Below are 21,666 nucleotides of genomic sequence, written 5' to 3' on the forward strand. Positions count from 1 at the left end.
TCATCAGCAAATTGTGCCAGTTTGAGTCCTTCTTTTCCTATGTGTATACCTTTAATTTATTTTTTCTGTCTAACCTTTTATCCATTTTAAATGACACTTTGCACCTTTTAAACAAAAGCTTTTGATTCTTACCAGTCCCACTTCTTAACTGCAACCATTGTACTCTCTACTTCTATGAGTTCAACTTCTTTACATTCCAAGTAAAGTGAGATCATGCAGTATTTGTCTTTCTGTACCTTATTTAATTTAGAAAATAAAATTCATCCTGTTTAAAAATGACAGTTTACTTATTTTTGAGGCCAAATCGTGTTCCACTTATGTGTGTGTGTATCAGATTTTCTCTATCAATTTCTCTATCAGTAAACACATGATTAGGTAAAATCGTAAACACACTAGAAGAAAACATAGTGGAAATGTTTCAGGACATTGGAATGTAAGGATATTCAGGACAAGATCCCAAACCTATAGGAAACAAAAGCAAAGTTAGTTAAAGGGAATTAAATAAAACTAAACAGAAGAGGGGAAAATTAAAAAAAAAAACTGAAAATATAATCTATATAAAAGCAGAGAATACTTAAAAATTGCACATCTGAAAAGGAATTAATAGCCACTTAAGTGAAGAACTCATACCATTAAACTACAAGAAAACAAATAACCCGATTTTAAAAATTTAGAAGAATTTGAATACACATTTCTAAAAAAATAATAATAATACAGAAGTGACAAACAAGTATGTGTGAAAATGTCCGATCTCCAAATTTAAACAATATCACTGTATTCCAATCAGAATGGCTATATTAATAATAATAGTAATAATAAAATAATAATAACAATAATAATAATAATAATGATAAGACATATGTTGGACAGATATGGAGAGGGGAACATTTTTACACTGTTGCTGAGGATGAAAATCTGTGCATCCCTTATGGAAAAAGAGAATAAAAGTTGTGCAAATATTATAAAATAGAACTGTTGTAGAATACAGCTCCCACTTCTGTATATATCTAAAAAAAAATGAATTAGTGCATTGAACAGATATCCACCTCCAGGTTCATTACAATGTTATTCATCATAGCCAAGGTGTGTAAATTTGCATTTGAATTGATGAACTTTTGTTGAACAGCTTTTGGCATTTTATATTGTAAGTGGGACTGCAACCATTGTACTCTCTACCTCTATGAGTTCATCCCATCACTTAAAGTCATAATTAGAACATCCACAAAAAGATATTCTCCAGCAGACTAACTTTGGATTTAATCTGCTGCTCTTTCTTAAATACCTAGCCTACTAGTCTCTCCCAAATTGAACACTCATAGGCTTTATGATCAGATTGGCCAATCCCTTACAATAAATATCTTTCTATACACATGAACATCCTACTTGTTCTTTGTAGAACACTAACATACCGATGACAACCAGAATCCAGACAACCCATACTTCAGAGTGAAGTCTCACACTTTTTATCACACAGATTGCATTTTACTCCTATCTGCTAGATTTGACCTGACTTCTGATTACTGAATACACAAACTCCCAATTTTCCACTACCTGAGATGCTCTTTTTGAGGGAAACTATATTGAATTTATTACATCAGATAGAACAAAACAAAAATAAAGAACTCAAAACACAATTCAGTTTTTAAAATATAGGTTATTTTGACCCTAACTTCTTTTCCATGACTGTGTACTATTACCTCATGTATACATGTCTTTGTCGTTTTTGAAACTGTGGGACGGGTTTACACTAACTTTCTGTCTGCGTTTTTATCTCCTTCTCGTGCCTTCCCATCCCTAACATTGCAAGCTGTTTTTCCAGACCTACATTTTCCAAGTGCTCAGACTGTATTTTTCAGTGCAAAGGATTTCCCCTGTTTTTAGTGAATGAGGAGCACGCTAAGGTGAGGAAGTTGCAAGCACAAATGCCAGTATGCAGGACTAATTTCTCATTATGAATCAGCATCCTTATATCAGAGAAAACATTCAGCATCTCGTTTTTTGGGATTGGCTAACTTCACTTAGCATTATATTCTCCAACTCCATCCATTTACCAAATGCCATGGTTTTATTCTCTTTTAATGCTGAATACTATTCCATTGTATATATATATATATATATATATATATATATATATATATATATATATATATACACCACATTTTTGTTATCTATTCATCAACTGAAGAGCATGTAGGTTGGTACTACAGTTTATCTATTGTGAATTTACTGCTATAAACATTGGTGTGGCTGTGTCCCCATAGTATGCTATTTTTTAAGTCCTTTGGATATAGACCAAAAAGTGGGATAGCTGGGTCAAATGGTGGTTCCATTCTCTGTTTTCCAAGGAATCTACATACTGCTTTCTATATTGGCTGCAGTCTCACCAACAATATATAAATACGCCTTTTCCCCCACATCCTTGTCGACACTTTTTGTTAGTTGTATTCTTAATAGCTGCCATTCTGACTAGAGTGAGATGAAATCTTATATTAGTTTTGATTTGCATTTCTCTAATTGCTAGAGATGTTAAATAGTTTTAAATATATTTGTTGATTGATTGTATATCATCTTCTGATATGTGTCTGTTCAGTTCCTTGGCCCATCTATTGATTGGGTTATTTGGGTTTTTGGTGTTAAATTTCCAAAGTCTTTATGTATCCTAGAGATCAGTGCTCTATCTGATGTGATTGTGGTAAAAATTTGATCTCAACCTGTAGGTTTTGTATTCACCTCATTGATTGTTTCTTTTGCTGAGAAGAAGCTTTTTTAGTTTGAGTCCATCCTACTTATTGATTCTTGACTTTAATTCTTGCTCTATTAGAGTCTTATTAATGATGTCAGGGACTAATCCAACATGATGGAGATTTGGACTACTTTTACTTCTAATAGGTGCAATGTCTCTGGTTTAATTTCTAGGTCTTTGATCCACTTTAAATTTAATTTTGTACATGGTGAGAGATAGGGGTTTAATTTCACTTTGTTACATATGTCCAGTTTTCCCAGCACCATTTGTTGAAGAGGCTATCATTTTTTCCAATGTATGTTTTTGGTGCTTTTGTCTAATGTAAACTAACTGTAGTTATGTGGGTTTGTCTCTGTGTCCTTGTTTGGTACCACTGGTCTACCAGTGTATTTTCGTGCCAATACCATGTTGTTTTTGTTACTATTGCTCTGTAGTATAGTTTAAGGTCTGGTATACAGATGCCACCTACTTCAGTCTCCTTGCTAAAGATTACTTTAGTTATTCTGGGTCTCTTAGAAATTCAGATGAATTTCATGACTTCTTTTTCTATGTCTATGAGGAATGTCATTGGGAATTTGATTGTAATTGCATTAAATCTGTACAAGGTTTTTTGGTAGTATGATCATTTTCACATTATTAATTCTGCCAATCCATCTTCTAAGGTCCTCTTTAATTAGCATTCTGTAGTTTTCATTGTAGAGGCCATTCATATATTATGTTAAATTGATTCCCAAGTTGTTTTTTTTTGTTTGTTTGTTTGTTTGTTTGTTTTTAGAGAGTATTATAAATGGGGTATTTTTCCTCATTTCCCTTTTAAGTGGATTTGTCAATGATATACATAAATGTCTTTTATTTATGGGTGTTGATTTTATATCCTACTGCTTTTATGAATTCATTTAGTAATTCTAGAAGTTTTCTGGTGGAATATTTTTGCATCTTCTATGTATAGAATCATCATTTACAAATAGTGCTAAATTGAGTTGTTCTTTTCCTATCTGTATCATTTTAATATTTTTTTTCTGTCTAATTGCACTGGGAAGCATTTTAAGAACCATGTTAAGTAGAAAAGGTGAAAGGAGGCACCCCTCTCTTGTTCCAGTTTTTAGAGGGAATGTTTCTAATTTTTCTCCATTTAGAATGATGTTGGCCTGGAGCTTAGCTTAGATAGATTTAACAATGTTGAGATATGTTTCTGTTATTCCTAGTTTTTCTATTGTTTTGAACATTGAAAGGGTGCTATAATTTGTCAAATGCTGTCTCTACCTCAATTAATATAATCATATGAGTCTTTAAGTCTATTGATGTGCTGAATTACATTTATTGATTTCCATGTCTTGAACCAAACTTGCATCCCTGGGATGAATCCCACTTTATTATGGTGAATTATCTTTTTGATATGTGTTTGTATTTGATTTGCCAGAGTTTTATTGAGAATTTTTGCAACTATGTTCTAGAGATATTGGTCTAGTTTTCTTTCTTTGATGTGTCTTTGCCTGGTTTTGGAATCAGGGTGATATTGGCTTCATAGAATGAGTTTGGAAGTGTTCCCTCGTTTTCTATTTCATGAAATAATTGAGAGCATTGATATTAGTTCTTTTTCAAAGGTCTTGGGTACTCAGCTTTATATCTATCCAGTCTGGATTTTTTGTGGTTGGCATCTTCTATTTTATTGCTTGAAATTGATCTGTTTAAATTGTGTATATCATCCTGACTCAATTTGGGCAAATAATAAGACCATAGAAATTTGTCAATGCCTTTTATATTTCCTATTTTATTGGAGTACAAAATAACTATTTTCAAAATAATTTCTAATTATCTTCTATATTTCTGTAGTGTCTGTTGTGATATTTTATTTTTCTATCATGTATGTTAGTGATTTGAGTTTTCTCTCTCCTTCTCTTTTTTAGCAGAGCTAAGAGTCTGTCAGTTTTATTTAGTTTTTCAAACAAGCAACTTTTTGTTCTTTTATTTTTTTCAATTGTTTCTTTTGTTTCAATTTCATTGATTTTATCTCTGATTTTAATTATTTCCTGTCTTCTACTGCTTTTGGTGTTGGTTTGTTTTTCTTTTTCTAGTGCTTTGAGATGTAATGTTAAGTCATTATTTGTTGACTTTTTCTTCTTTTAAGGAATGAACTCCATGCAATGAATTTTCCTCTGAGTAATGCCTTCATAGTGTCCAAGAGATTTTGACTTTTTGTATCAGTATTCTCATTTATCTCTGAGAATTTCTAAATCTCCTCCTTAATGTCTTTTACAACCCATTGTTCATTCAGTAGTATATTACTTAATCTCCATGTGTTGGAGTAACTTTTATTTTTCATTGTATCATTGATTTCTGGGTTCATTCCTTTAGGATCTGATAGAATGCAGGGTAGTATCTCTATTTTTTTTTTTTTTTTTTTTTTTTTTTTTTTTTTGCTAAGAGTTTCTTCGTGGCATAATAAGTGGTCTATTTTAGAGAGGGATTCATACTGAGATGAATGGGTATTTGCTCAAAGGATAAAATATTCTATATATGTAAGTTAAGTCTGAGTTATTGATTGTATTATTGAGTTCCATTTTGTTGTTATTGTTTTTGTTCTTGTTCAGCTTTTGTTTGGAAGTTCTAGTCAGTGATGAAAGAGGTGTGTTAAAGTCACCCAGAATTATTTTGTTGTGGTCTATTTGACTATTGAACTTGAGAAGAGTTTGTTTGATGAACATAGACGATCCATTGTACGGGGCATATATATTTATAATTGTTATGTTCTGTTGGTGTATCCTTCCCTTGAGCAGTATGCAGTGTCCTTCTTTATCCTTTCTGATTACCTTTAGCTTGAAGTGTACTTTGATATCTGGATCGAAATCTCTGCTTGCTTCCGGAATCCATGTGAGTTTTATGTTTTTTCCATTCCTTCACCTTCAGTCTGTGGGTGTCTTTTCCTATAAGATGAGTCTCTTGAAGGCAGCATATTGTTGGGTCTTTTTGTTTGCTTGTTTGTTTGTTTGTTTGTTTAATCCAGTCTGCTAGTTTATGCCTTTTGATTGGTTAGTTTAAGTCATTAACATTCAGGGTTATTTTTGAGACATGATTTGTATTCCAGCCATTTTTGTTTATGTTTGGTGTTTAACTTGATTTGGTTTTTTCTTTGATTAGTTTTTCCTTTAGTTTAATAACTCCCTTGGCTGATTTTCATTGTTGTTTTTCATTTCCTCTTCATGGAATAATTTGCTGAGGATGTACTGTAGTGTGGACTTCCTAGTTATAAATTCTTTTTTACTTTTGTTTATCATGGAAGGTTTTTGTTTGTTGTTGTTTTTCTCTATCATCAAATAAAGTTTATTTTGCTGGACATAAGATTTTTGGTTGTCATCCTTTTTATTTAAGAGCTTGGTATATGTTGTTCAAGGGTCTCGTGGCTTTGAGGGTCTGGGTTGAAAAAATTGCTGATATATGAATATGTGATCTGATTCTTCTCTCTTGAGGCTTTTAAGATTCTATCCTATTCTGTATCCTAGGCATTTTCATTTTAATGTGACTTTGGGTACATCTGTTGTAGTTTTGTACATTTGGTGTCCTGTAAGCCTCTTGTATTTGATTTTCAAATTCATTCTTCATGTTTGGAAAATTTTCTGATATTTTCTCATTGAAGAGATGGTAGATTCCTTTGGTTTGAAACTCTGTATTCTTCTACCCCAATAACTCTTAGATTTGGTCTTTTGATGTTGTCCCATCATTCTTGGATGTTCTGTTCATGGTTTCTTACTATCTCTACTGTGTGGTCAACTTTATTTTCCAGATTGTATACTTTTTCTTCATTATCTGATGTTCTGTCTTCCAAATGATCGAGTCTATTAGTGATGCTTTCTATTGAATTTTTTTATTTGATTTATTGTTTCTTTTATTTGAAGGATTTGTCTTTTTTTTTCGGAGTCTCTATCTCTTTTTTGAAGTAACCCCATGTTTGATTCCTTGTGTCTTTGTTGGTTTGATCCATGAAAAACCTGTATTTTCTCTCTTATCTCTGTTGAAATGATCAATTTTTGCCTGTATATGCTCATTTATGTAATTCTTTAATTCACAGATCATTTTAATTATAAACTTTCTGATCTTCTTCTCTGATATTTCATCAAATTAACTGTTCATAAGATCTGCTTTGCAGTATCCTGCTTTGTTTGAGGCTCTTTGTTTCCTTATTTTTTTTATGTTGTCTATGTGTCTTCCTTTCTTGCAGTGTGGATCTGAGATATTATATTTTCTACCTTACAATCTTGTAATCCATACAGATTATGTGTACCTCACCTTGATGTTGAGCTTCCAGACCCTGCTCGTGTCCCACAATGGACTATATGGACTATATATAACTAATTATATATATATATATATATATATATATATATATATACTATAACTAATGGTAGTGGTGGCAATAAGTGGAGATAACTTGAGATAACCGTAGATGTGCCCCAAGATGGATGTAATGTCTTTCAGAGATGGGGCTGAAAGAGTGCACCTTACACTGGCTTTCAAATTCCTTTTCCAAGATGCAGATGTTTCTTGGTCATGTCTGTTGTCACAAGGTAAAGGCTACTGTGTGTGGAAGGCAGTGTCTCAAGATAGAAGTGGGTTAGGCCTGGGCTTATAGGTGGGAAGATGACGGACTTGGGCCTACTCTGGGCCTGTGCTCCCACCAATGTCCCTAGTCTTTCCAGTGTAAATTCTGTGTGATTAAGTTTCATTTAAATTGGCAGTAACCTTCTATGAAATAGGTTAGTTTCAATTTTTTTATTTTGGATCAAGGCAAATTTAGCATTATATACTTGTACTTGAAATTCTATGAAACCAGTTTTAGTTACATCTGCAAAACTTTTCAGAGCAAGTAAGAGATTTTCCCTTTATCATGAGAAACAAGGTATTCAGACACTGAGTACATTGAATACTGCATTGCAGACACTGAGTATATTGAATACGGCATTGCTTTTCTATCTTGGGACAAAATTCATATTACACATGCTAATTTCCTATGAGAGATTTAGAAAAATATGTTTATACTTTTACTTTGGAGAGGCAATTTGCATATTTCAGGCTGACCAGTGGAGCAGGCAGTCACATCTTCTGAACAATCTCAAGGTCTTAAAATTCCAACAATATGGAGTAACATGAAACATGTTCTAACACTCTACCCACAAATCCCACTGATCAAATGAGAGAAGGGTTGTATTGATGTTGCAACACATAAAGAATCAATTGATTCCATAGAATTCTAGATTAGTCAAGCAAGCCCTTAGCTATAGTACCTGCAGGAGGAACCATCTTTGTGGTTTGAGATAAAAAATTCAGAATTTGCTCTGAATAAGTTGATTCAACTGTAGACATATTTATTAATGAGGGCTGTGTGCTAGGGGTCTGTTATGATAACTAAATACCTAAAGCAGTGTAACTCATCACACAGGAGATTCACTTTTTCTCATAATTTTGAAAGATCAAGGTTGAGGGACCACTATTGAATCGTTTTCTTGCTGGCAGGGTACCAATTTGACCTTGAGGCATGTGTCAGAAAATGTATGCTGTCTCTATCTTCTTACAAATACACCAATGTACAATCATGGGGGCTCTGAAAAATGAATTGTCTAATTCTAATCATTCCCCAAATGCCTTACATCTGAATTTCATAGCCATTTTAAGTTTTGACCTTCTTTTTTCATTTAATATGTTTTTGTTTATTTATTGTTTTACTTGTAGATGGACCCAAATGCCTTTATTTTCTTTACTTATTTTTGATGAGGTGCTAAGGGTTGAACTCAGTACCTCACACTTGCTAAGTAAGCATTCTACCACTGGGCTACAACTGCAGCCCTGGTTTCCACCTCCTAAATAAGTGCCTTTAACATATGACTTTGGGGATTAAACTACTGCATGAATATCAGGAGACAAACCATATGCAAAGGATAGCACATGGCTTCCTGTAGTAGGTTTTGGTCTCTCACCATTAAATCTATGTACTCATTCACAGAAATTTGTTCTCAGTCTTCTAACTTTGGAACGTTGTAGTTTAGAATTTTTTTAACAAGATTCACAAAGAACACAATAAGAATTCAAAGATTCTGCACATTGAAATTGAAATTTATACTTGACAAATTTGAGGTCTTTATATCATCAAGGAAAATATTAAAAAGTGAATTGTGACTTTGTATTGGGAAGTTACTGTTTACTATCTTGTGTAAACACACAATCAGTTTATTACATAATATTCATGGAAACTGACAGATTTCCTGCGAAGGCTCTCGGTAAATATATCCAGTGTCAAAAGTTAATAAAAGACAATAGATTTATTATAAGCTGAAAAATCAAGGACTCATATCCCTTAAGAATAAATGTTAGAGATGGGGTTTTAGCTCAGTGGGAGAGTGCTTGCTTGGCATGTATGAGGGCTCTGGGTTCAGTTCTCAACACCATAAATAAATAAATAAATAAATATCCACAGACAATTAAAAAAAAATTTAAAAAGGTAAGGGTCATCTCATTGACAAATAACTACAAATTTAAAAGGCAGCTACTGAAATTCATAAAATTTTAGTCTTGGATCCAGTTGCTAAAATTAGAAATATGTCTTACACCCTCTACCTGTCCTTTTCTTTCATTATTTGTTATACCTTCTCAACATAGGAACAAAGTGAAACCAAAGGAAGTAGACATATGTGAGAAAAGCTAGACATGGAATTGGTCTTAGGGCTGGAGGATACTGAATTAAGTTTTCTTGATAATAATTGGGTCTTAAGTATATATATATATATATATATATATATATATATATATACACACACACACACACACACACACACACACACACATTGTGAAAATTTGGGGAAGTTGAATAAATTCTAGTGTGAATAAACACAGGAAAGTTGCTAAGTAAACTGTTAAATTATTCATCCTCTTTCCTTCCAATAACTGACACTAAATTCCCACTTGTCATAGTTGCTATGAAAGCAATCATTCCCTAATAGCTTCTGAAGGTGATTGTAAAATGGTTTAAGTTAATTACTATATCCTGTTATACAGTTTACCATGAAAAGATCAGGGTTAAATATTGGACCCAGTTCAAGACATGCAGAAAATAAAGCAGATAGCTGACATAATGTCTTAAAGAAAAAGTAAAATCTCCAGAATATGTTCTCTATCCTCTGGATGTGACTAGAATTCAGGTGCCAAGGACTTACTGAGAATCTTGTTTTAAAATTAGAAATAGCTGGCCACAGTGGCACACACCTGCAATTCCTGTGCCTCAGGAGGCTAAAGCAGGGAGATTGTACATTCAAATCAAACCTCAGCGACTTTGTGAAGTCATAAGGAAATAAGGGAGACACTGTCTGAAAATTTAAATAAATAAATAAATAGACAGAGATGTGACTCAGTGTTTAAGTGACCCTGGGTTCAATGTTTGTCACCTAAATAAATAAATAAATAAATAAAGTAGCTGATTAAAAATAAATCAGAAATAAAGTTCATCCTACTTTGCAATTGATCCTTAAAAAGGGAAAAAAATCTCATCTTGGTGATATGACTGGATGACTAAAATATGACTTGCTTAAAGTCTATGTTTTCTTTCACATTTTTAGTTCATAATCTGCATAAATCAATACCTATGTTTATTCTAAAATTTCAAAAAGGAAGTTTTCTTCTAATTGCATTGTAAGGAACCACACTGTCAGTATCCCTCAAGGGGAAAGAATGTGGAAGAAATGATTTCAATGATTCAAAATAGAACTTTAGTTCATCACACTCTAATCCAAGCTCTTAATATGGAAAAATAAATGGGAACAAGTTGTAGGTCCTACAAATTTGTGTCAACACGTATGTACTCATTTTGCTTTTTATGTACACTTCCATAGCAACCACATAATTAGAATTATCTCTCTGTAGAGGTGGGAGTCATTGCTTAAGTCAGATTTTTAAATCAGTCATATTCTGTCACTTTTAAAATGACCTCTATAAGAATATTATTAATTCAAACATTTTTTTAAAAATGAAAATTTAGAATTCAAAAATACCAACCTAACTTCCTAAAACACTGTTTCCTTCAAACACAAATATTTAATTTTGAAATTACTCAAGATTTTATGGGATGAAAATCAATAAATATATTCCTGTGGCTCCTATATCCATCCAGTACATAGAACGTTGATAAATAATATAAAGAAAAATATTAAACTACACAAAAAAAAACTTTTTAAAAGAAACTTAATTTCTCCCAAACAAAATTTGTTAAACCTTCCTATCTATCTATATTCTACTTATCTGTAATTTAATTATGAGTCTAGGAATGAAAACAAAATCAATATGTATTTGTTGATTTTAAAGGTCTATACATATCCAGCTTCATAATTACCTTCTTTCCTGGATCTGTGCTATGATGATGTCTTCATTAAAATGGACACAGTTTAACCACTAAAATTTTCAATATTTTATCTGCTCCATCATAATATTTTCTCCTAAAATATACCTATATATTAGTTTTTATATATTTTTTTTACATTCTATAGGTATTTTTATTCTTTCCCATACCTTTTATCCTTTCTGTTTTAGTTTGATAACTTTCTACTGAACTAGCTTCAAACTCACTCTTTACATCCTTGAACAGGTTGAACCTACTGATAAGTCTCACATGGTATACTGTCATAGGTCTTTTGGTTTCTAGGACTTAGTTTTGATTCTTCCTTACAAAGTCCATCTCTCTCTACATATCAATGATCGTTATTTGTATGTTGCTTGCTTTTACATGTTGTTATTACTGCATTATAGTTATAAATATTATCAGAGTTTAATTTGACATAATCATACATACTTAAATATAATTTCCTCCACTTCAGTTCCCAGTACTTCATCTTTCCTTCCCCTTATTCCTCCACCTGTTCCTCTTCTTCTGCTCTACTGATATCCCTTCAATTTTCATGGGATGTGCCCTTCTCCCTTTCTCCTCTTATTTTGATGTAGCTTCTGCATATCAAAAAAAATTGACTTTTGATATTTTTGGACTGGTTTATTAACTTAACATGAAAGTCTCTCATTCCATCCAATTTCTAGCAAATGCAATAACTTTATTCTTCTTTACACCTGAGGAAAACACCATTGTCTATACACCCATTTTCTTTTATCTATTCATGTGATTATGGGTATCTAAGCTGTTTCCATAACTTCACTATTGTGAGTTGAGCTCATGTATAAAATAAAAGCATGAAGAGAAGGTCCACAGAATGGGAGAAAATCTTTGTCAGCTGCTATTTCAAAAGGAGATTAATAACCAGAAAATAAAAAGAACTTAGAAAAAAGAAAACACCAAAAAAACAAATAGAGTTGGGGCTGTAGCTCAGTGGCAGAGTGATTGCCTTACACTATGAGGCATATGGTTTGATCCTCAGAACCACATAAAAATAAACAAGTACAATAAAGGCATGTAGTTCATCTGTGGGAGACCAACCTTGCACGTGACTGAGTCACACTCCCTGGCTGGGTTTTTTGAGGTGTCCAAGTAGCAGAAATGCAGCAGGACTTCCACACCCTTCTTGGGTTTAAGGGATTGCATCTCGCACATGGGCGTGTCTTGCTACAGCCCCATGGGTGAAGCTATGCTCACCTGTTTCTTTGTAATATTACCACTTGCCCAGTTTGAAATAGAATGTTCCATGGAAATGACTTTTGTGTGTCCCCTTTTCTTTCTGTCAACCTGCTGATAGCAGACACCATGAAGCTAGACTCAGCTCCTTGAAAGCTGACCCCTTGTCTCATTTAAATAGCTTCTCCTCTATAAAAGGGGTCAGCATGTGTGGACTCTCTCTCTCTCTCTCTCTCTCTCTCTCTCTCTCTCTCTCTCTCTCTTTTTCTGTGAACCCTTAAGGTCAGAGGAGCCATCACAGCAACCCCAAAGAAAAAGGTATTTCTGTCTGTTTTGTTTTAATTTCACACAGCCTAATCGGCCCAGTTCCCCTGGAGTGACCCCTGAGCATTTTAGTTATGAACAAAACCAGGCATCCATCTACAAAAACAACAACAACAACAACAAAAAGCCTAAATAGTCCAATCAATAAATAGGCAAAGAACCTTTCAAAAGAAGAAATACAAATGGCCAACAAATATATTTAAAAAAATGTTCAACGTTTCTGGTAATCAGGGAAAGGAAAATAAAAACTGCTTCAAGGTTTTATCTTACTCCAATTAGAATGGAATTCATCAAGAACATGAATTACAATAAATGCTGGTGAGGATGGGCATTCTGGGAGGAGGTACACCTATCACCCATTATTTTTTGTGGTATTGCAAATTAGTAAACCATTCTGAAAAGCAGCATGGCGATTCCTGAAAAGAATAGGAGTAGAACCGCCATGAGACCAAGATATCCTACCCCTTCACATTAATCCAAAAGAACTAAAATCAGCATGCTATAGTAATACAGGCTGCTTCCTTTTCTTTTCTTTTTATTTACTTATTTATTTACTTATTTATTCATTTATTTGCTTACTTGTTTGGTGTGGGGGTCAGTACAGGCAATAGAACTCAGGCTCATTCAACCATTGTGCCACATCTCCAGCCATATTCTGTATTTTATTTAGAGACAGAGTCTCATTTGCCACAGTCCAGCTGCAGCACAATAACCGGGGGGTGACGAACAACTTGTGTACATTGATACAGCAGGAGTGGAAGCCATTTATTGTAGGACAACAGAGGTATTTATACATTCCACAGAGCTTATCTAATTAACATAAACTCGATACAGCAGTCAACCAATAAGGAATCTCCACACATAATGGCTCGCTGGCGTTACTTCACAAACCACTCCCTCTGGCAAAATGCCAGGCGCCATCCAGACTTGTTTACAGACTCTAACATTTGCCAGGCACCATCCTGACTTGTTTACAGACTCTAACATTTCCCCCTTTTGTTTAATTTAAATAACGACCATAGTGGTTTTTACACAAACACCACAAACAATCTGCTACAAGCAGAAGGGGAGGATACAAAATGTCACAATACCAAGCTGGCTCCATGTAAGACGCCCTTGGAAAATGACACCGTTAGCAAAGATACAGTTTGTTGTCTCAGTCCAGGTAAAGCAGTGTCTCAATAGATTAACTTACAGTCCAGGTAAATCACAGTCCAGGTAAGTTCACAGTCCAGGTAAGTTCTGCAGGCAGCTAGCTTGATCCGAAGTCTCACCGGTTCTCAGCAACACCTGAAATTCTTCCACCTTTGTCTTTCCCAGCACTGGGATGAAGGCAGGAACTCCGGATGGCTAAAGAAAATCCTGTAGTATTCCAGCAGGCGCTAAGAAAACAACCTTCTGAACAATTTAGTACATTATCTCAAGGTTTTTTTTACATTTGAAATAAGCCTTAATAGTGCTTATTATTCATTGGCTTCCAGGTGTTGGAGAACCATTGTAGTTACTGGCCTTTGAAATGATCAAACTTCAGGGACAGGGCTGTCTTTCGCCTCCATGGCAGCACCAGATGGCCCTGGGGAGAGTCTGGGGAGAGTCCCGGATTCAAACTGCCACTGGGCACAGGGAGTAAGAGCCTGCGAGACTGTGCCTCTGGGTTAGGTCTAGATTTGGGCTCCTGGCAGTGGAAGAGCCCGCTGCCACCACTTGGAAAGTTCTTGCTGCGCTGTGACCAGCTCGCGCATTTGATAGCAACCGCACCGATTCAAGCACCCTCCCGTAACGAAAAGTATTCAGTAATAGCCTTTTTTTTTTTTAATTTTTTATTGTTGGCTGTTCAAAACATTACATAGTTCTTGATATATCATATTTCACACTTTGATTCAAGTGGGTTATGAGCTCCCATTTTTACCCCATATACAGACTGCAGAATCACATCAGTTACACATCCATTGATTTACATATTGCCATACTAGTGTCTGTTGTGTTCTGCTGCCTTTCCTATCCTCTACTATCCCCCCTCCCCTCCCCTCCCCTCCCCTCTTCTCTCTCTGCCCCCTCTACTGACATTCATTTGTCCCCCTTGTATTATTTTTCCCTTTCCCCTCACTTCCTCTTGTATGTACTTTTGTATAACTCTGAGGGTCTCCTTCCATTTCCATGCAATTTCCCTTCTCTCTCCCTTTCCCTCCCACCTCTCATCCCTGTTTAATGTTAATCTTCTTCTCATGCTCTTCGACCCTACTCTGTTCTTAGTTACTCTCCTTATATCAAAGAAGACATTTGGCATTTGTTTTTTAGGGATTGGCTAGCTTCACTTAGCATAATCTGCTCTAATGCCATCCATTTCCCTGTAAATTCTATGATTTTGTCATTTTTTAATGCAGAGTAATACTCCATTGTGTATAAATGCCACATTTTTTTTTTATCCATTCATCTATTGAAGGGCATCTAGGTTGGTTCCACAGTCTTGCTATTGTGAATTGTGCTGCTATGAACATCCATGTAGCAGTGTCCCTGTAGCATGCTCTTTTTAGGTCTTTAGGGAATAGACCGAGAAGGGGAATAGCTGGGTCAAATGGTGGCTCCATTCCCAGCTTTCCAAGAAATCTCCATACTGCTTTCCAAATTGGCTGCACCAATTTGCAGTCCCACCAGCAATGTACAAGTGTACCCTTTTCCCCACATCCTCGCCAGCACTTGTTGTTGTTTGACTTGTTGAAGATGCTATCCTTCCTCCATTGCATGCTTTTAGCCCCTTTATCAAATATAAGATAGTTGTAGTTTTGTGGATTGGTTTCTGTGTCCTCTATTCTGTACCATTGGTCCACCCGCCTGTTTTGGTACCAGTACCATGCTGTTTTTGTTACTATTGCTCTGTAGTATAGTTTGAAGTAATAGCCTTTTGCTGCAACTTTTTTCCTGATAATCCTTCTTCTTCTGAACTTTTTTTTTCTTTTTGACTAGAGTTCCTGGGCTTTTATCAACACATGCCCTAATTGCTCTTGGTTCCACTGAGGTGCCTTCTTCCTTTAGTAATTTACTTCTCACCCCTTCCATATTTTCGTCACAAAGACAATACAATACACTTATACAAAACAAGACACAAAAATACTGTATCAATCTTCTCCATTTTCTCAAAATGCCCATTTTTCCTCTCACCCTATCTGCCTAGGGACGAGCAGATTTGCTCCCATCCTATCTGTGGACAGGCAGCTTTTTTTAGTCACTTACCCCCGAGTGTCCCGGGGCTCCCCATATGGCCCACCATATGCCGCAGTCCGGCTGCAGCAAAATAACCGGGGGGTGACGAACAACTTGTGTACATTGATACAGCAGGAGTGGAAGCCATTTATTGTAGGACAACAGAGGTATTTATACATTCCACATAGCTTATCTAATTAACATAAACTCGATACAGCAGTCAACCAATAAGGAATCTCCACACTTAATGGCTCGCTGGCGTTACTTCACAAACCACTCCCTCTGGCAAAATGCCAGGCGCCATCCAGACTTGTTTTCAGACTCTAACACTCATTGAGTTGCTTAGCACTCTGCTTTTGCTGAGGCTGGCTTTGAAATCATGATCCTCCTGCCTATGCCTCATTAGACATTGGGCATCACCCTGCCTGGCCTTCCTTTTCCTCTTAGAGCCTTAAACCTATTGTTTTTTTTCCTAGGGCTGTTACGATGAAGGTCTATAATCTAGGTAGCTTTTTAGAACAGAAACATATGCTCTCATGATACTAAAGGCCAAGCATAAAAGATTAAGATATCAGCAAGACCATATATGTCTGAAACTTGGTAGATTTTATCCTTTTTTCCCCCTGCTTATTTAAACAATGTCCCTCAATTCTTTGCTCTGTGACTAGCAGCTGTATGATTTCTGTTTCTGCTGCAATGCTTGCATGATAATCTCCTCTTCTTTCTTCATGTTCTGTCTTACTCCTCTTCTAAGTCCAGGAGTGCCGCAGTCTGGCTGGGCACACAATCAGGAGCCACCACACAGCTTGTAGATTCAAACAGCAACTCTTTATTCCCGAACTCACACCAGCCGTCTACAATCACGTTCTGGGGAAATCCACGTTCTCTGCCCAAATCCACGTTCTCTGCCCAAATCCACGTTCTCTGCCCAAATCCACCTCCACTGGGCTTCTATTTCCAAAATATATACTGTCTGAATTCCGTGAGAACTCAAGGGGAACTCAGGCAGCAGGATACGCCCTATTCCCAGCAGGAATAATCTTAAACCTTAAACCTGGAACCTAAACTGGGAACGCCCTAAACACGATTATCTTAAAACCGGGAACACCCTAATCTGCCTTGGTCCTTGAGCAAGGTCACCTACATTCAATGTCGCTGCAACATGTCAGCAACATGGGGTATGCTGGCAAGGAAATTGTCATACCTACTTGGCTAATGGCTCCCAGCATCTCCCCCCTTCTGATTAATTAAACAACAAGCAATGTGGCTTAAGGACCGTGCCTGGTAGGTTGTCCAATTCAACATATGGTTCTTACCCATCATCGGAAAACTGACCTTTAGGCGTCAGCCTCCTGTCTTAGGTTGATACCACTGCAATTGAATCATACCCGTCACTGACTACCGGTCCAGCATACAGCCATACTTGTGGATAGGTCTATGCACCAGTGGGGGGGTGAGGTTCTTTGCCTCACCTCTGTTGGCCCCCAAATTTGGCCTTGGTGCCAGTGGGGGAGTGAGGTTAATGTGGCTTATGGACCGTGCCTGGTAGGTTGTCCAATTCAACATATGGTTCTTACCCGTCATCGGAAAACTGACCTTTAGGCGTCAGCCTCCTGTCTTAGGTTGATCAGACCCGTCACTGACTACCGGTCCAGCATAAGCCATTGGCCCCCAAATTTTAGACCATCACTAGCAGAAGGGAGGAGGATACAGAAATGCCACGACACCAAGCCAATTGACGGCTCCTTGGGAAAAAATTGCATCACTGGTGACACCATCAGCAAAGATATGTCAGCACTACCACAATTAACATGGGGTGTGCTGGCAAGGAAATAAAAATTGCATCACTAGTGACACCATCAGCAAAGATATGTCAGCACTACCACAACTAACATGGGGTGCGCTGGCAAGGAAATAAAAATTGTATCACTGGTTAATCACTGTAGTAGATGTAAGAATAGCCAAGCTGGAGCTCTGGATATCAGCTGTTATGGATTTGAGTCAAATCATCTTCTTTTCCATCTGTAGAAATTGTTTTAGTTAATCTCTCTGGAATCCAAATCGGCTGCTGTTCTCCCTGTGGAAAAACACAAACAGACCCCCGACTCCAGACAATCACTGGGTCAGGACCTTTCCATTGTCCTGTTAGAATATCTTTCCAAAGTACTTTAGGCTTATGTACATTTTTTGGATACATATGTCTTTCAGCAGCACTAAGTCCTGATGAATCCAAATTTAAAAAGTTTAGAGTAAAAAGCGTTATTTTAAGTTTATCTTTGGGGGATATATACCCCATTCCAATTCCCTCTTTTTGCTTTAATAAGTATATGTCTGTATCTAATAGTTGTCTTAGCTTTTTGCATTTTCTATCTGAAATACCTTACTTGACATTTTCAACCATTTTTTAATCTTATTTCTATCTTCTAGTTTTTTTTTTTTTCCTAAGGTTTGTATATTTACCCTTAGTTGCTTATTTTCCTCCTAGTTTTTTTTTCCTTCCTATTTTGTGGGTTTAAAATTTTTGTCTTCCTACATTTTTTTATCTTTCTACATCTTTTCTATCTTTTTTTTGTTTTTAACTTTCTATACTTCTGTCTTTAAAGTTTTTCACTTTAAATTTTTAATCTTCTTTATCTAAATATCTTTTATCCTATTATCTTCCCATTTTTTTTAAAGTAATGCCTTTAAGATTAACTAGGCTTCGAATGATGCAATAAAGCAATCTTTTTTCTGCCATGAAGGTATCTCGACCACCTTCAATTTAACCTTTTAAAGCCTTTTAATTATCATCTATACTGTACTTTTAAATGTACTTTTTCACCACCTACAGCTTCACTTTTAAACAAGGCTTAGATTCTGTTTAAATCGCTTTAATGTTAGTTTACATGGCTGCCCTTCAACCAAAGGCTTTTTTTTTTTTTAAACTCCATTGAGAAGCTTTGTCTCAATCTGCCATGTACAAATACCTTTTTCTTCTTTCTTCCTTTCTCAAGCTTTTAAAGTAAGTCTAGTTTCCTCAAAATCTTTTTAAACGGCATTTTACAACTTTTTACTTTACCACACAGAGATTATCTCATCTAGAAACATTTCTTTTTCCTTTAACCTTTTATATTAAAATATATTTTCACATCTTGAATCTTTTTCTATCTCTTTTTTAACCGTTAACCCTTTTTATAAATTCACATTTTGAAACAACTCTTATAAAATTTCTGATTTAGACAAATTACTCCACTTTAATAAGATGAAAGACTTTCATGTTTTTTATGATACTATTATAATTGAAACCCAACTGAAAATTTTTCTACTCTTTGTATATAAATTACACGATAGAATCTTAACACTTAGTAACCTTATTTCAGCAAAGACACAGACACAAAGCAATATTAAACATTTTTCCATTTACCAATTTATGAAAACACACATAATGATTAAATATATTACCTTATGGAACTTAATAAGTAAGGAGTATTTGATTTCATATTTAGTAGTTGATATTTTAACACTTCAGCTTTGTAAATTAATTAGATGTCTGTAAAAACCAAGATCTTAGACAAATGTAGTAAACAGAACTAGCCATCTCTTTCTTGAAGAAAAATCCTTCTACAGGATACCATGATGGTCCCATTGATATACTTAATAACTCATCTTTAAAAAGCCATGGGCTACATTTTTGTATTGTATCAACATATGCCCTAATTATTCTTGGTCTCATTGGGGTGCCTCCTTCCTCTAACAATTTCTCTTGCTCGGAGGCGAACAACTTCAAACTTTGAGCCAACCATTTTCCCCAGTTTGCCTGAGAAAGTTCTAGGAACAGGCAACTTGAAATAAAAACAAAATAAATCAAAACGAGAACACATTGTTTTTTGAATTGGTCACCCATTCTTTCTCTCTTCCTCAAGGGTGAGAAATTTCACTTACCTCTAAGCTTCAGAAGTTCCCCGCACGGGACGCCAAATGCCACAGTCTGGCTGGGCACACAATCAGGAGCCACCACACAGCTTGTAGATTCAAACAGCAACTCTTTATTCCCGAACTCACACCAGCCGTCTACAATCACGTTCTGGGGAAATCCACGTTCTCTGCCCAAATCCACGTTGTCTGCCCAAATCCACGTTCTCTGCCCAAATCCACCTCCACTGGGCTTCTATTTCCAAAATATATACTGTCTGAATTCCGTGAGAACTCAAGGGGAACTCAGGCAGCAGGATAAAATTGTCATACCTACTTGGCTAATGGCTCCCAGCACAGGAGCAATATAGTATTTAGAGTATCTTACTGATATCTTAAGTTCATGAAGATATTTATCAAATTAAGGTTACTTAAGAATTCCAGAGATTAAAATCTCAATATACATTTTAGAGAAACACAATTTAGCTCATAAAAATCATTCTCTTTGGCCACTTAAAAACCATATAATTTTTTCTTTTCTTTTTTAGAGATGGAGAGAGAGAGAGAGAGAGAGAGAGATAAAGAGAGAGAGAAAGAGAAAGAGGGAGAGAGAATTTTTCAAATATTTATTTTTTAGTTTTCAGTGGACACAACATCTTTATTTTATTTTTATGTGGTGCTGAGGATCAAACCCAGTGCCCCACGCATGCCAGGCGAGCTCTCTAATGCTTGAGCCACATCCCCAGCCCAAAACCACATAATTTTGATGTGAGAAAAATACATCCATCTTATACCAACATCCCCCAGTGGTGTTAATCCCTATGAGCAAGTCAAAATCAAAATCTCACATGAATACGATGAACTCAAAAATTTCAAATCTCTTTTTTTATATTGCCAAAATTAGGTGTGGGTAAAATATTGAGTATGGACAAACTTCAGGTTTAACTTCTCTTTGTCATGTGTATAAAAATCTAGAAAACAAATTTATTTGCTTTGAGAATTTAGTAGTAATGTTACCGCTGTTGACCGGTGACGAGTTCTTGCTTCCCCAATGTTGAAGAATAACACCAAAGAAGCACGCTGAGGCAAGGTCAGAGTAGAAATTAGAAGTTTATTAAAGGACAGCAGAAAAGACTTCTCCCAGAGGAAGAAGGGGACCCAAGAGGTGGAATCCGTGGAAGGGATGTTGTCTCCCCTTTTTATAGTTCTTTCAGTGATGGAATGTAGGTGGGAAGGACCGAGGGGTGGGACACAGGTGGACCAAAGAAGTAATCTGGTCAGGAAGGACTTCTGAGTCAGCACCTTTTTGCTGGGGGCTGTTCATTAACCTTTCTTTGAGGTGGACTTTGGCCTAGGGCCTTTTTGGGACTTCATTAACATTCCATGAGTTGTCCTGTGTTTTCCCTGAGTCATTCTCCGCATGGCCTCCATTTTAGATTTCACTGATATTAGACCCATATTAGACCCGATTTACCTAACTACACTGACTACCTAACTTTAAATCTGGCTTCAGTAAGACAAGCATTATATACTGTACTGAACCCCCATCAAACAAATAAGTAAGTAAATAAATAAACAAATAAAAAGAAAGAAAAGGAAGCAGCATGTATTACTATAGCCTGTATGAAATACACACACACACATATATATATATCATATATGTGTATGTGTGTGTGTGTATGTGTGTATTTGGAAAGAGAATTCTCCTTCCAAAATAAAGAATTTGAAGAATTCAGAGGTTACCATGAACCAGGCCGGGTACCCCCATTCAAAAGACCCTTGCCATAATTAAGATTCTCTTCTCAGAATGATCTTTACAAAGGGTGTCAATAGGACATCTGCAAAAATTTCTGCAAGGGCATTGTGGATTGAAGCTTCATTTCTTCCTATAAATGCCAGGTTTGCAGACAAA

The sequence above is a fragment of the Marmota flaviventris genome, chromosome 5, assembly GCF_047511675.1.
Source record: "Marmota flaviventris isolate mMarFla1 chromosome 5, mMarFla1.hap1, whole genome shotgun sequence".
In the NCBI taxonomy this organism is placed as follows: Eukaryota; Metazoa; Chordata; class Mammalia; order Rodentia; family Sciuridae; genus Marmota; species Marmota flaviventris.